This window comes from Stegostoma tigrinum, chromosome 4 (assembly GCF_030684315.1).
Source record: "Stegostoma tigrinum isolate sSteTig4 chromosome 4, sSteTig4.hap1, whole genome shotgun sequence".
In the NCBI taxonomy this organism is placed as follows: domain Eukaryota; kingdom Metazoa; phylum Chordata; class Chondrichthyes; order Orectolobiformes; family Stegostomatidae; genus Stegostoma; species Stegostoma tigrinum.
The window spans coordinates 79,007,857-79,023,909 of NC_081357.1; the positions used below are offsets into that span (position 1 = coordinate 79,007,857).

The 16,053-nt window shown below is 41.5% G+C and overlaps 1 long non-coding RNA gene across 1 annotated transcript in view; it reads right to left on the reverse strand.

Annotated features, from left to right (window-relative positions):
* Positions 1-4,091: 4,091 nt before the first annotated feature.
* LOC132209547 (uncharacterized) overlaps positions 4,092-16,053 on the reverse strand; it is an 81,314-nt gene continuing 69,352 nt past the window's right edge. Inside the window, exon 4 of the long non-coding RNA XR_009445689.1 lies at positions 4,092-4,163. This is a non-coding gene — a long non-coding RNA (uncharacterized LOC132209547). The remainder of the gene's footprint in view (positions 4,164-16,053) is intronic.

The window sequence follows — 16,053 nt, forward strand, 5'->3', positions numbered from 1 at the left end:
TTCGATGGCAGTGAATTCCACAGGTTCACCACTCTCGAAATGAAGAAATTCCTTCTCAATTCAGTCATACAAGTTTTCCCCCTTATCCTTAAACTATGATCCTTGGTCTGGACTGCCCCACTATTGGAAACATCCTACCTGCATCTAACCTATCTAGTTCTGTAAGAATCTACGAGGTTCTACTTCATTCTTCTAAATTCCAGTGAATATGAACCTAACAGACTCAATCTCTCCTCTTAAGTCAGCCCTGCCATCCCTGGGATCAGTATTGTAAATCTTTGCCGTACTTCCTTTACAGCAAGAACATCCTTCCTCAGATAAAGAGACTAAAACTGCATACAATATCCCAGGTGTAGCCTCACCAATGCCCTGTACAGTTTATAGCAAAACATCCTCTCACTGTGAAAGTCAATGTACAGTTTGTCTTCATTACTGTCTACTGTACCTGCATGCTGTCCCTTTTAGGGACTGGTGCACATGGATATCCAGATCTCATTATATATCCACCTTACCTCTCAATTTGTAGCCATTCAACTAATAACCTACCTTCCTATTTTTGCTACCAAAGTGGATAATCTCACATTTATCCACATTATATTGCATCTACCATGTATTTGCCTACTCATTCAAAATCACACTGCAACATCTTTGCTTCTTCCTCACAGTTCACCCTACTTTCCACTTTTGTGTCATCTGCAAATTTTGAGATATTACATTTAGTACTCTTTTCTGAATCATTAACATATTTTGTAAATAGCTGGGGTCCTCATACCAATCCCTGTGGCACCCCATTAGCCATGCCTGCCATTCAGGTAAAGATCCATTTATTTCTATTCTTTCTTTCCCGTCTTCTAAACAATTTTCTATCGTTCTCAAAACATTACACCAATCCCATGAGCTTTAACTTTACAGATTAATCTCTTCTATGTGACTCCTTCTACTTCTCCATTCTCCCTACTTTCACTTTTTTAACATCACAAATCTGTGTTCATTATTTTGAAAATGTCATATTTGAATCCTGCCAATCAGCTTACAATACTGAAACAGCTTTCACCAAAGTCACAAATGGCAGTGTTTGAGACTGTGATGAAGGCAAGTTATCCCTCCTTGGCTTTTTTGAACTGTCTGAAATCTTCTCCTCCAAAGTCTCCCCACTATTGTGCAGCTAGTGGGACTGCTCTCATGCTGTACATTCTTAGCTACATGATTATAGCCAAAGTATTGCTTGCAATGGCTCCTCTTCCTTCTGCAGCACAATTATCCCTGGTGTCTCACCTGCCTCTATTGTCAACATTATCAGGAAGCACAGTACTGTGTGCAGACAGCATTACTGAATCCATTATTCAACACCTAGTGCTGAATGAGCAGAAATTTCCCTCATTTAAGTAACTATTTTTTACTCATTTGTGGAATTGGGTGTCACTAGCTGTCCAGCAGTTATTGCCTGTCCCTTGTTGCCCTTGAGAAGGTAGAGATGAGCTGCCTTCTTGAACTGATGCAGGGGGTTGACACACAATGCTGATAGGGAAGGAATTCAACTCACTGACAGTGATATAATTCTAAGTCAGCATGGTGAATGACTTGGAGGGGAACTTGAAGGGGTGGTGTTCCCATATATCAGCTGCCCTTGTCCTCCAAGATGGAAGTGGTTGTGGATTTGGAAGATGTTGACTGAGGATCTTTGATGTATTTCTGCAGTGCATCTTGTAGATGGTGCACACTGCTGCTACTGAGCATCAGTGGTGGAAGAATGCATACTCATGCATGCAATGCCAATCAAGAGGGCTGCTCTGTCCTGGATGGTGCCAAGCTTCTTGCGTGTTGTTGGAGCTACACTCATCCACTGGGGAGTATTCCATCATACTCCTGACTTGCGTCTTATAGATGATGGAAAGGCTTTGTGGAATCAGGAGGTGAATTATTCGCCACAGAATTCCTAACCTCTGACCTGCTCTTGTAGCCATTGTGTCTATCATAGAATCCCTATAGTGTGCAAACAGATGCTGGAGAATCCGAGGCAACAAAGCTTCAAAATCTCCCCTCCTCCCACTGCATCCCAAAACCGGCCGAGCTCGTCCCCGCCTCCCTAACCTGTTCTTCCTCTCCCCTATACCCACCTGCCACCTCAAGCTGCACCTCCATTTCATACCTACCAACCTCATCCTGCCCCCTTGACCTGTCCATCCTCCCCGGACTAACTTATCCCCTCCCTACCTCCCCACCTACACTCACCTCTACAGGCTCCATTCCCGCCCCCTTAACTTGTCTGTCTCCTCTCCACCTAAGTTCTCCTCTATCCAGCTTCGATCCACCTCCCCCTCTCTCCCTATTTATTTCAGAACCCTCTCCCCATCCCGCTTTTCTGATGAAGGGTCTAGGCCCGAAACATCAGCTTTTGTGCTCCTAAGATGCTGCCTGACCCACGGTGTTCATCCAGTTCAACACTTTGTTATCTCAAACCTGGATAATGTCCAGGTATTGTTGCGTTTGGATATGGACTGCTTCAGTATATGAGGAGTTGCAAATGGTGCTGAACATTGTGCAATCATCCACAAACATCCCCACTTCTGACCATATGATGGAGGGAAGGTGTTCTGAAACAGGCCAGGCACTCCTCAAAATATTTTAAGAAGGTGGCCTGGATCCTAACTTTTTCTTATTTTAAAAGCAAATGCAAAGTATCTATTCCAGATTCAATGCAGCTGGTCAAATTACTTGATGTTAAGCAAAACACAATTCATTTAAGCACTGTGGTCAAAACACAACCAAAAAAAGAGGAATTTAGAATAAAATAATTAAATGTTGCTATTTGCAATACTGCCTGACACTGCCACAACACTGTCCTGTTTATTCTTCATTTAAGTATTCATACCAATCCATAAAATTGTTAACCAACCTTGTTTAATAGACTCAGCGATCGTAGGAACTGCCGATGCTGGAGAATCTGAGATAACCAGGTGTAGAGCCAGATGAACACAGCAGGCCAAGCAGCATCTGAGGAGCAGGAAAGCTGATGTTTTGGTCTGGACCCTTCTTCAGAAAAATGGGCTGTTGTTTAGGCTACTCTATGACTTTCCTATAGTAAATTAAGTAAAATTATTAATATTTTCCTGAAGAGGGGTCCAGACCCGAAACATCAGCTTTCCTGCTCCTCTGATGCTGCTTGGCCTGCTGTGTTCATCCAGCTCTACACCTTGTTATCTCTCTTCATTTTATAGACCTTCTGCAGCAAAATTAACGTAAAATATTCATCGCAAAGCATACCACTCAGCCCAAATAGGAAATGCTGCTATAGCATGAAGTCACAAGTGCATTATGATTTCAGTTCTGTAAATCAGACATACGTATATTAACAATTTATAAGAACATTTTTCAATATGAAAATATTATCTATAGTTGAGAAAACTAGATAAGCACTGGTAGTCGTACTGGTCACACCCTAAACTAATGTTTCTCAACAGGAAAGGAGTGAAAAAAGTATCTGAAATAATCTGTAACACACAATTTCTATATCAGTTTTGGAGTAGTATGCAGATGACATTTTGAGGGCTTTTGTTTAGGACACTTTATGACTTTCCTATGGTTAATCAAGTAACCTTATTAATATAAGTAATAATAATTAAGGAGAAACTCAAGTGCACATTTTCCTAATTTCATATTGGGGAATTTGTAGTGACTCTGGGGAGTCTTGTCTTGGGAAAATAAGTGGGCAAATGCATTGGGATGGCTTCTCAAAGTAACTCTTCCCAGGTGGTTTTGGGAAAGATTGGCTGGCTGCTTCGCACAGATGGAAAATTAAGAAGGATAGGTACCATTTAGGGAGTGGTTTGCTATCTTCCTGACATTTTGCTGATTACAGTGCGGCTTGATTTATCTTAAGTAAAGGGTTCCAGCATGGGAGACAGCCTTCCAATGGTAGGTGGGATGAGAGGGGTGTCATTGGAGACCGAGAATCATGACATATCGTTTGAGTTGTATCCATAAAAAGCTGCATGTTGTTTGATCAAATCTTCACCAGACCAATTTACCAACTACTCCAGGTTACCAATTTTTGATCACTGGTGTGTAGTACAATGAAGATGTTATACTGTGGGGTATTCATATTCCCTGACTTGTCCGTCCGTCGGGCTTCCAATGTTCCATTCCTGCCAGTCCTCTGATCCCTAATAGAAAAACAAGAATGGAGGTAAACAATCCTGTGGTAGCCTTTGAAAAAGATTACATCACCAATCATACTGCCTACAAGTGCAGCCTTGGGCACCTTTCTGAGTCCTGGGCCCCATTGGATAATTTAGGCTTTAAAGCTAAAAATGAAAATTGACAAACATAATTATTATAAATAATCGTGGTAAGTGTTTAATCATACAACTGAAATCCACTTTCACTAGATAATATTCTAAATTCATATGTTAGAATTAGGTGAGTAATTAATTAAAAGCTGACCATATTTGCTGGTGTCAATTGGGAGGATTTAAACTGGCTTGGCAGGGATTGGGAACCGAAGCAAAGGTGAATGAACTGGAAGAAAACGAGAGAACAGGGCCTGTAAGACTCAGAGAAAGAGCAGGAATTGGGAACCAAAGCAAAGGTAAATGAACTGAAAAGAAATTAGAGAATAGGGCCTGTAAAACTCAGAGGAAGAGCAGGCAGGGTGTGGTTGCAAAACAAAGTGGGGTCTGGTGGACTGAAGTGCATCTGTTTCAATGCAAGAAGTGTAACAGGTAAGGCAGATGAACTTAGAGCTTGGATTAGTACTTGGAACTATGATGTTGTTGCTATTACAGATAGTTGGCCAAGGGAGGGACAGGATCGGCAGCTTAATGTCCCAGCATACAGATGTTTCAGGCAGGATAGAGGGGGATATAAAAGGTTTGGGGAGGGGTTGCACTACTTGTTAGGGAGAACATCACTGCTGTACTGCAGAAGGACACCTCAGAAGGCTCATACAGTGAGCCAATATGAATAGAGCTCAGGAACAGGGAGCGTGCAGTCATCATGTTTGGAATTTACTATAGGCCTTCCAACAGCCAGCGGGAGATAGAAGAACAGATATGTAGGCAGATTTTGACAAGATGTAAAAGTAACAAGGTTGTTGTTGTGGGTGATTTTAACTTTCCATGTATTGACTGGGACTCACGTAGCGTTTGGGGCTCGGATGGGGCAGAGTTCGCAAGGAGCATCCAGGAGGTCTTCTTGAAACAGTATGTAGATAGTCCAACTAGGAAAGGGGCTGAAATGGACCTAGTATTGGGGAATGAGCCTGGCCAGGTGGTCAATGTCTCAGTAGGGAAACAGTTCGGGAACAGTGATCACAATTCAGTAAGCTTTAAAGTAGTGATATATAAAGATAGGTGTAGTTATCAGGTCAAGGTCCTAAGTTGGGGAAAGACTAATTACAACAATATTAGACAGGAACTGAAGAATGTAGATTGGAGGAAGATGTTTGAGGGCAAATCAACATATGGTATATGGGAGGCTTTCAAGTGTAAGTTGCTGGGAACTCAGGGTCAGCATGTTTCTTTAAGGATGAAGGATAAGTATGGCATGTTCAGGGAACTTTGGATAATGAGAGATATTGTGAACCTGATCAAAAAGAAAAAGGAAGCATTGATAAAGGCCAAGACACTGGGAATACATGAAGCAAGGGTGGAATTCAAGGAAGGTCAAAAGAAACTTAACCAGTGAGTCAGGAGGGCTACAATGGGTCATGAAAAGTCATTGGCCAACAGGATTAAGGAAAATCCCAAGGTTTTTTATACATACATAAAGAACAAGAGGGTAGCCAGGCAGAGGGTTGGCCCACTTAAGGACAGTGAAGCAAATTTATGTGTGGAGCCAAAGGAAATGGACAAGATATTAAATGAGTACTTTGTGTCAGTATTCACCATAGAGAAGGAATTGGTGGATGATGAGTCTGGGGAAGGGTGTGCAGATATTCTGGGTCATGTTGAGATCAAAAGGGAAGAGGTATTGGGTGTCTTGGTAGACAAGTCCCCAGGTCCTGATGGGATATACTCAGAATACTGAAAGTGGCACAGGAGAAAATTGCTGGAGCCTTTGTATCCTCACTGGCTACAGATGAGGTCCTGGAGGATTGGAGAATAGCTAATGTTGTTCCTTTATTTAAGAAAAGGTGGCAAGGATGATCCAGCTAATTTCAAGTTGGTGAGCCTTATGTCAGTGGCAGGGAAATTATTGGAGAGGATTCTTCGAGATAGTATTTACTTCTGCCTGGAGATCAGTGGGCCTATTAGCAAGAGGCAGCATGGTTTTGTGAAGGGGAGGTCGTGTCTCACTAACTTGGTTGAGTGTTTTGAGGAAGTGATAAATATGGTCAATGAGGGTAGGGCGGTGGATGTTGCCTACATGGACTTCAGTAAGGCTTTTGACAAGGTTCCTCATGGCAGGCTGATACAGAAGGTAAAGTTGCATAGAGTCAGAGGTGAGCTTGCAAGATGGATAAAAAAAACTGGCTTGGTCATAGAAGACAGAGGGTAGCATTGGAAGGGTGTGTTTCTGAATGGAGGGCTGTGAATAATGACATTCCTCAGGGATCAATGTTAGGACCTTTGTTGTTTGTAATATATATAAATGATTTGAAGGAGAATGTAACTAGTCTGATTAGTAAGTTTGTGGATGACACGAAGGTTGATGGAATTGCGGATAGCGATAAGGACCATCAAATGATACATCTGGATATAGATTGGTTGGTGACTTGGGCAGAGAGATGACAGATGGAGTTTAATCCAGAAAATGCGAGGTAATACATTTTGGAAGGTCTAATCCAGATAGAAGCTATACAGTAAATGGCAGAGCCCTAAGAATACTGATAGGCAGAGGGATCTGGGTGTATGGGTGCACAGGTCACTGAAAGTGGCAACGCAGGTGGAGAAGTACTCAACAAGGCATATAATAGTTGCTTTCATCGGCTAGGGCATTGAGATTAAAAATTAGTAGTAATGTTGCAGTTTATAGAACCTTAGTTAGGTCGCATTTAGAATATTGTGTTCAATTCTAATCGCCACAGTACCAGAAGGACTTAGTGGCTTTGAAGAAAGTACAGAAAAGATTTACCAGGATATTGCCTGGTATGGAGGGCATTAGCTATCAGGAGAGGTCAGAGAAACTTGGGTTGTTCTCACTGGAATGACCGAGGTTGGGATTATATAGGGCTTGGACAGAGTGGACAGTCAAAAGCTTTTTCCCAGGGGCCATGGCTTTAAGGTGTGAGGGGCAAGGTTTACAGGTGATGTACGAGGCAAGTTTTTACACAGAGGGTGGTGGGTGCCTGGAAGTCACTGCCGGAGGAGGTAGTGGAAACAGATATGATAATGACTTTTAAAGGGTGTCTTGACAAATACGTGAATAGGATGGGAATAGAGGGTTACAATCCCCGGAAGGGTAGGGGGTTTTAGTTGTGACAGGCATCATGTTGGTACATGGAGAGCCAAAGGGCCTGTTCCTGTTCTGTAATTTTCTTTGTCCTTTGTACCTTTTCATCTGCAAACTTGAGAATTAGCAATACAGATCAGTTTTAAATGGCTGAACTCAGGTTATATTTAAATTAGACTTTTAACTAGGGAATTCAAAACAGAAAAGCATACAGTGACAGTAAACCTCATTTCAAACTGTTGACTACCTAATTTAAAATAAAAACTAATATTGGTTTTCAATTTGAAAGCATTTCCTTCAGTTCTTTTTCAAATTAGGTGCTCAAATTTGCCACCAACAGTCTTGTACCTGATGCAACAATCTTTGATGACTCAAGAAACTGGGAATAGATATTATGATATTGAAGAATCCAACAGATATTTATTAGAACTATTATGCACAAATATTAAGGCACATAAATGGACTAATATTAAAAAAAGTTATAACAGAGCAGCATGTTTCTAGCTCAGTACCATGCTTCAAGACATCCAAGACAAGATGGAGTATGAAACCTCTATACCCCAGGTCATACAATGATGATAAAATGTGTATGTTTCTTAAAGATTCATTGATGCACTAATCATGAGACACAACACAATAAGATGAACACAAAACACAACAGGATGAAAACCCCATCTGGATTGCGAGCATCCTTTCAGGAATGATGTTTGCCATCCTTACATAGCCTGGCCTACATGTAACTCATGACCCAGGACAATGTGATTGATTCTTAACTGCAGTCTGAAATAGCTCAAGCAAGCCATTCAGATCAAGAGCAAATAGGGATGGGCAGTAAATGTTGGCCCAGCTAGTAATGTCCAATTCCCTGAAATAATCTTTAAGAAGTACAGCTTTGGAAATGGAAAATGAGTGTCAGCTCATTTCACACATTGTCCCATTTTCTTTGCCAATGGATTAAATTGATTACTGGTTTTTATTTCCAATTTTATTTATTAGCTACTTTTTAATACCTCAACCTAATATAGTTCTTTTTCTTAGTTTATTTACTAACGAAATATTTAATGAATGGCAAGACACTAGGTAGTACAGATGAACAGAAGGATCTTGGGGTAGCTATTCACAGATACGTGAAGTTAGTAGATCACATGAATAAGATAGTTAAGTGGGCATATCGGACATTTGCTATCATCAGTTGTAGCATAAAGCATAACAGCAAGGAGATAATGTTGGAGTTGTACAGAGTGTTGGTTAAACCATGGCTGGAGTACTATGTATAGTTCTGGTCACCTCGCAAGAGTGAAGATGTGACAGCAGTAGAGGGGGTACAGAGGAGGTTTACGAGGATGTTGCCTGAGTTGGAGCAATTGAGCTACAAGGAAAGTGTAGACAAGTTTGGATTGTTTTCTTTACAGCAGTGAAGGCTGAGAGAGGATATTATGATTGAGGAGTATAAGATTATAAAGAGTATGAACAGACAGAAAGTAGGGAGCAGCTTTTTTCTATTGATTGAGGGGTTAATCACAAGGGGGCATAGTTTTAGATTAAGGGTCAGGAGATTTAGAGGGATTTGAAAAAAACAGTTTCTCAATCAGATGGTGCTGGGACTCTAGAATGCATTACCCAGAAGGTCATGGAGGCCAGAAACCTTACAACCTTTAAAAAATATTTGAATGATCACTTGAAATGTCTGAACATTTAAGGATATGGGACAAGTGCAAGAGTGCACCTTTGGTGATATCTATTTTTGGTCCAGGCTTAATGGGTCAAATGGCCTTTTCTGCGATATATGACTCATGACTCAACAGTAACAAACACAGTGAGGCAGATGTTGGAGAGTGTTTATATCTTAAAATGATCCAACAATATAGCTATGTAGACATTTATACAAAGGAACTTCAAAATCACAGAGGCCAGAATGTGAATATTGTTGCTTTTAATTGTAGGTAAATCAAAATGGATTAATCAATGGATTAAGGAGTTAACTCACTGGAACGTAGCAGTACCTGCCCAGATCAAGGGTCCCCGATCATTTAAAGACCAGTCTGATTTTTCAGCAATCTGTTCAAAAAAGTAATCTAATTCACTGCAACTAATTACAAGTTTATGTTAAATATACCACTAATAAGATTTTCAAAACAATCATTTGCAATTAATGAAACAGTTTAATCAGTGATGAAGTGGCTGTCTTCAATTTAAAGTAAATTGTGTGGTCTGGTAGGATTGCTGTTGGTAAATGGGTGCCTGGAAACAAGAACCATTTTTGACAACCAATACTTCACATGTTAGTTGGGCTGCAAACTTTCTGACACACATTGATTACTCTGGACCTCCACTGCTCAACTTCTGTAACATGTAATCACTGTTTGATTGGTGTAACTTAGTTACAAGGTTCGGAAGGAATGCTCAGCAACCATTGTTGCCAAGGGTCACTGTTGACCTGATTTCATTTTCTGGCAGTCATATCAGGACTACCTACTTGTGCTGAGGTTGAAGTTTAGAGGGACAAAGCTTGGTTTTGTTTTGGTTTTTATCATTTGAATATAGAAAATAAATGGTTAAAATTAGCATTTCCTTGGAAGAATTGTATTGGACTCATTAACTCTGCTCTCTTTCTTCACAGATGCTCCTAAACCTGCTGAGTTTCTCCAGCACTTTTTGGTCTCATGTCAAAATTAGCAACCTGCACATCACAATTAATTTGGACAATATTTAATGATGGCCCACAACTTGCAAGCTTTAACTGAGCAGACAATGCTTTTCATAGAATCCTGACAGTATGGAAAGGGGCCATTTGGCACATACCAACCTATCCCATAACTTTGTATTGACCATAACTAACATACCCATGTACCCTTTCAGACTTCCTAGACCTTAAAATTTGTCAAATTTCTGGACCTAGGTGGGTGAGATGTGCTCTTTGGGAATGGAATGTCAATCAGACAACTGGTAGAACAAAAAAAGCACAGAAACAGCCCGTTCAGCCCATCAAGACAACACCAACACTTGATGCCTTTCTAAACTTTTGCCTCAATAACCCTCTATTTATTAAACCATTTCTGTGCCCTATCCAAAGACTCCACTTCCTTCTGGTAGTGTGGTGACCAGTACTGTACTCAATATTACAAATGTGGCCTAACTAAAATACTAAACACCTGCAACTTGATTTGCCAATTTATATATTCTATACATGACCTGATGAAGGTAAGAATGACATATGTCTTCTTGACCACCATTTCCACTTGTGTTGCCATTTTCAGGAATGTGTGCCTAGATCCCTCTGCATGATGATGCCACTAAGGGCATTTAATGTTTACTTCCCTCCTGCAATAGATCTTCCAAAATGCATCATCTCACATTTGTCCATCTGTATTTCTCAGCCAAAGTCTCCAACCAGTCCATATCCTGCTGTATCCTTTGGCAAACCTGCTCACTACCTGCGGCTCCAATAATCTTTGTGTCTTCTACAAAATTACAAACAATGGCTTCCAGTAACTGATCCCTGTGGAACACCACTAGTCACAGATCTCCAGTCATAAAAAATACCCTTCCACTGCTAATAGCTGTCTTCTATGGCTAAGCCAATTCTGCATCCATCTTACCAGCTCATGGCAAACCCTGTGTGACTTTACTTTTTGTATCAGCCTGCCATGAATAAATCCTATCTTTAAGATTCTTCTCCAGTAATTTCCCTACCATTGACATAAGGCTTACTGGCCTGTAATTTCCCAGATTATCCATGTTGCCCATCTTAACTAAAGGAACACAGTTGGCTATTCTCTAGTCATCTGGGATTTCTTGTGTGATTAAATAGGATACAAAGATTTCATATAAGATGCGAGCAATTTCCTTAACCTGCATTCCTCAGCATTCTGGGATAGATCTGATCCAGTCCTGGGGACTTGTCTACCTTAATGTTTTTCAAACCACCTAACATCTCTCCTTTTCTACATTGGCATGTCCTAGAAAACCAGCATGCCCTCTTGAAACTCATCAAACACCATGTCCTTCACATTTGTGAATACTGTTGCAAAGTATTTGTTAAGGACCTCACCCAATTCCTTTTGCTTCACGCACATTTTCAGTTGTTTCAGTGGCAGGAGTCCGGGAGAAAGTGTGAGGGCAGACTGGGAAGGTAAGCTTTTTGATTATAAAAGTCTTACCTCGCGTAACTGTGGCCTTTCAGTTGTTTCAGCCGTGGGAGTCCGGGATAAAGTGTGAGGGCAGTCTCAATTATAAAAGTCTGAAATCGCATGACTGCGGCCTTGCAGTTGTTTCAGCGGCGGGAGTCTGGGACAAAGCGCAAGGGCAGCCTGGGAAGGTAAGCTTCCATGCAATAAATGTGGGAGTTAACTAATACCCGAGACACTGTATGTGTAGTGTCTCCCGGCCATCCACCTCCTCTAACCTAATAATAACGACTAAGTGTGGTGTGCAGGTAAGATAATTGCATTTTTTTCCCCTCTTCTCTTTGTTACCTTTCAGGGTGGTCACCCAGATGTCAAATCCTCTGGGAGCGGGTTGGAAGGCAAAGCCAGAATTTGTTTGAGTACAAAATGGGGTAAACTTGCTGATGCAGAGAACACTGCAAAACTAAAAAAAACTAATTAATTTTAAATAATTAACTAAGTAGAGATGGCAGGCCAGGTGATGTGTTGTGGCTGTATGACGTCGGAACGACAGTGACCACATCTGCAGCAAGTGTTGGTTGCTTGAGGAGCTCTGTCTCAAAATTGATGACCTGGAATCTGAACTCCAAACACTGCACCATATCTGGAGGGGGAGAAATACCTGGATGTTGTGTTCCAGGAGGCAGTCACACCGAGTAGATTAACTAATGTTAATTCGATCGGCAGGCAGGGACAGCAGTGTGTGACTACTAGTGAGGCAGGTAGAGGTACCCTGCAAACAGGAACACAGGAGCCACAGCCCTTGGCATTGTCCCACAGATATGAGGCACTTGCTCCCTGCGTGAATGAGAAACAGGGCTGCAGGGAGGATGAGTCAGCTGACCATGGCACCATGGCCCAGGAGGTCATTCGAAGGGGGAGCAAAAAGACAGATTGTATTTGTAGGGTATTCCATCATCGGGGGAGAGACAGTATCCCCTGTGAACAGAGTAGAGAAACCCGCATGGTGTGTTGCCTGCCCAGTGCCAGTGTGTGAGACATCTCTGGCCGGCTTGAGAGGATATTAGAGAGGGAGGGGGAGGATCCAGTTGTTGTGGTCCACGTAGATATCAACAACATAGGCAGGACTAAGAATAAAAGACCTGTTTTGGGATTATGAAAAGCTAGGAACAAAATTAGAAAATAGGTCTTCAAGGGTCATAATTGTGTCCAATTTTGGGCCCCACACCTCAGGAAGGACATTATAGCCCTGGAGCATGTCCAGCGGAGATTCACACGGATGATCCGCGGAATGGTAGGTTTAACATATAATGAGTGGCTAAGTATCCTGGGATTGTACTCATTAGAGTTTAGAAGGTTGAGGGGAGATCTAATAGAAACTTACAAGACAATGTATGGTTTATAAGGGGTGGACGCTAGAAGTTGTTTCCGTTAGGTGGGGAGACTAGGACCCGCGAGCACAGCCTTAAAATTAGAGGGGGTAAATTTACAACTGAAATGAGACGACATTTCTTCAGCCAGAGAGTGGTGGGCTTGTGGAATTCATTGCCACGGAGTGCAGTGGAGGCCGGGACGTTGGATGCCTTCAAGGCAGAGATCGACAAATTCTTGGTCTCAGAAGGAATCAAGGGCTACGGGGAGTGTGCAGGGAAGTGGAGTTGAAATGCCCAATCAGCCATGATTTAAATGGTGGAGTGGACTTGATGGGCTGAATGGCCTTACTTCCACTCCTATGTCTTATGGTCTTAAGGTCTTATAATCTCTGGATTGCTGCCCAAGCCACATGCAAATTGGCATAGGGAGGTGAGGATCAGGCCACTAAACATGTAGCTAAAAGCGTGGTGTAGGAAAGAGGGTTTTCCTTTCCTTGGGCACTGGCATCAGTTCTGGGACAGGAGGGAACCATAACCCTGGGATGGACTCCACCTGAACAGGGCCAGATCCAGTGTTCTGGAAAAAAGGGTAAATAGGGTGGCTAATAGGATTTTAAACTAATAAGTCGGGGGTAAGGGAGAAGTGAGCATAGAGGAACGATCACAATTAATGTAAGGCAAAGCAGCAGGTTAGCAGCTGTCAAAGAAGCTTCAACTCCATTGAAGATTAGGAAAAAAGTTAACGGGAAGGAGAACTCAAGAGCTGTTAGTAACAAATGTAATAGGCCCCAAAAAGAAGGTGCAAAAACTGGCATAAAGGCACTTTATCTGAATGTTCAGAGCATTCAAAACAAGATGTATGTGTTGATGGTGCAAATCGTGGCAAATGGGTACTCTTTAGTGGCCATTACAGAGACATGGTTACAGCAAGGTCTTGACTGGGAATTAAATATCCAGGGGTATCAAACTGTTTGGAAGGACAGAGAGGAAGGTAAGGGAGGTGGTGTTGCTCTGATTTTTAAGGGTGACATCAGGGTGGTAGTGAGAGATGATATAGCTTCTACCAAACAAAACGTTGAATCCATTTGGGTGGAAATTAGGAATAGCTGAGGGAAGAAGTGTAGTCTACAGGCCACCAGATAACGACATTGTGGTGGGGTGGGCAATAAACATAGAAATAGCTACTGCATGTAAAAATGGTACAGCAGTTATCATGGGGAATTAAATATCCAGGGGTATCAAACTGCTTGGAAGGAATAGAGAGGAAGCTAAGGGAGGTGTGTTGCTCTGATTTTTAAGGGTGATATCAGGGTGGTAGTGAGAGATGATATAGGTTCCACTGAACAAAACGTTGAATCCATTTGGGTGGAAATTAGGAATAGCTGGGGGAAGAAGTGCAGTCTACAGGCCACCAAATAACGACATTGTGGTGGGGCGGGCAATAAACATAGAAATAGCTACTGCATGTAAAAATGGTACAGCAGTTATCATGGGGGATTTTAATCTACATATCGATTGGTCAAACCAGGTCAGTTATGGCAGCCTTGAGGAGGGGTTCATATAATACATCCGCGATAATTTCCTTGAGCAATATGTAATGGAACCTATGAGAGAGCAAGCTATCCGAGATCGAGTCCTGTGTAATGAGACAGGAATAATCAATGACCTACAGTTAGGGATCCTCTCGGAAGGAACAATCACAGCATGGTCGAATTTAAAATACAGATAGAGCATGAGAAAGTTAAATCCAGTACCTATGTCCTGTACTTAAACAAAGGAGACTATGAAGTAATGAGAGAGGAATTAGCTAAGGTAGACTGGGAGCAAAAACTTTATTGTGGGTTAATTGAAGAACAGTGGAGGATTTTCAAAACGATTTTTCTCAGTGCTCAGCAGAAGTGTATTCCAGTGATAAGGAAGAACTGTAGGAAAAGAGAGAGCCAGCCATGGATATCTAAGTAAATAAAGGAAAGTATCAGATTGAAATAAAACATACAAAAAGGCAAAGAGTAGTGGTAAATTAGTAGACTGGGAAATCTTTAAAGGCCAACAGATAGCCTCAAAAAAAAATTATGAAGAGAAGTAAGATAGATTATGAGAGTAAACTAGCTCAGGATATAAAAACAGGCAGCAAAAGTTTCTATAAATATGTAAATCGTAAAAGAGCAGCGAAGGTAAACATTGGTCCTTGAGAGGATGAGAAGGCTAATTTAATAACTGGGTTGGGGTTGGAATTTATGGTCTGGGTATCTGAGACAATGATGACAGTGAAAAGGGCAATTCAAGATTAGGACTGGGATCATTTAGAGCATAGAAGAAGATGTCAGGCTATGAGAGAGTAAGTTTTCACAAGAACAATCATTCTGACTTCAACCTGGGGTCAGTATACGGCCTAAAAGGGCATGTGAACTCCTGAAGCCATGGGTTCACAGGATAAATATGGAACATTAACCACAATATAAAGAGACTAAATGGTAACAGGACAAAGCTGGAGGTTCATCAGAGAAGTAGGGACAGTAGCCAAAAAAACAGAACTCGAAGGATGGGAGACATCAAAAGGACACCATTTCACACCAAATTCAATGGCACAATAGGAGATAAAATGACTGCCACCACATGAAAAATGGGTGGAATAAGTTATTGTTTCCTCTTCAGTGTGTTGTATAATTTCTTCTGAGGACAATTGAATTGATCGAGCATCCAGCAGATTGGATTTAATTGAAAGGCCATTCCTCGGGGAACCATAAACACCGCACATTACGGCTTCAAATAATTATGACTATTGCATACTTTACAGCAATTGATCCTCTGTCCTGTCAAGCACAAAGCTATGCAACTGCATCTTAAATGTCACATCTGCGTTTGCCAATTCTACATTATATTTCACATCTGTCATTGGAGCACCAAACTTCAGAGCTGCCTTATTCTCACACCTAACCGTATGTATGCAGGGACACAGTCTGTAGTTGGTTTTTGGACAAGGGATACTATTGTGGTGAATAAGTGCCTGAATTTCACTCCCCTAGTGTAGTATTACCTAATATGAAATGTAAACATGAAAATTAAAAACTCATTTGTACTTTAGTGATGCCAGGTTAGGATGTATGTTACATCTGTGTGATATGGAAACTGTTGGACCCCACTGTGGTTCATAGTGCCCA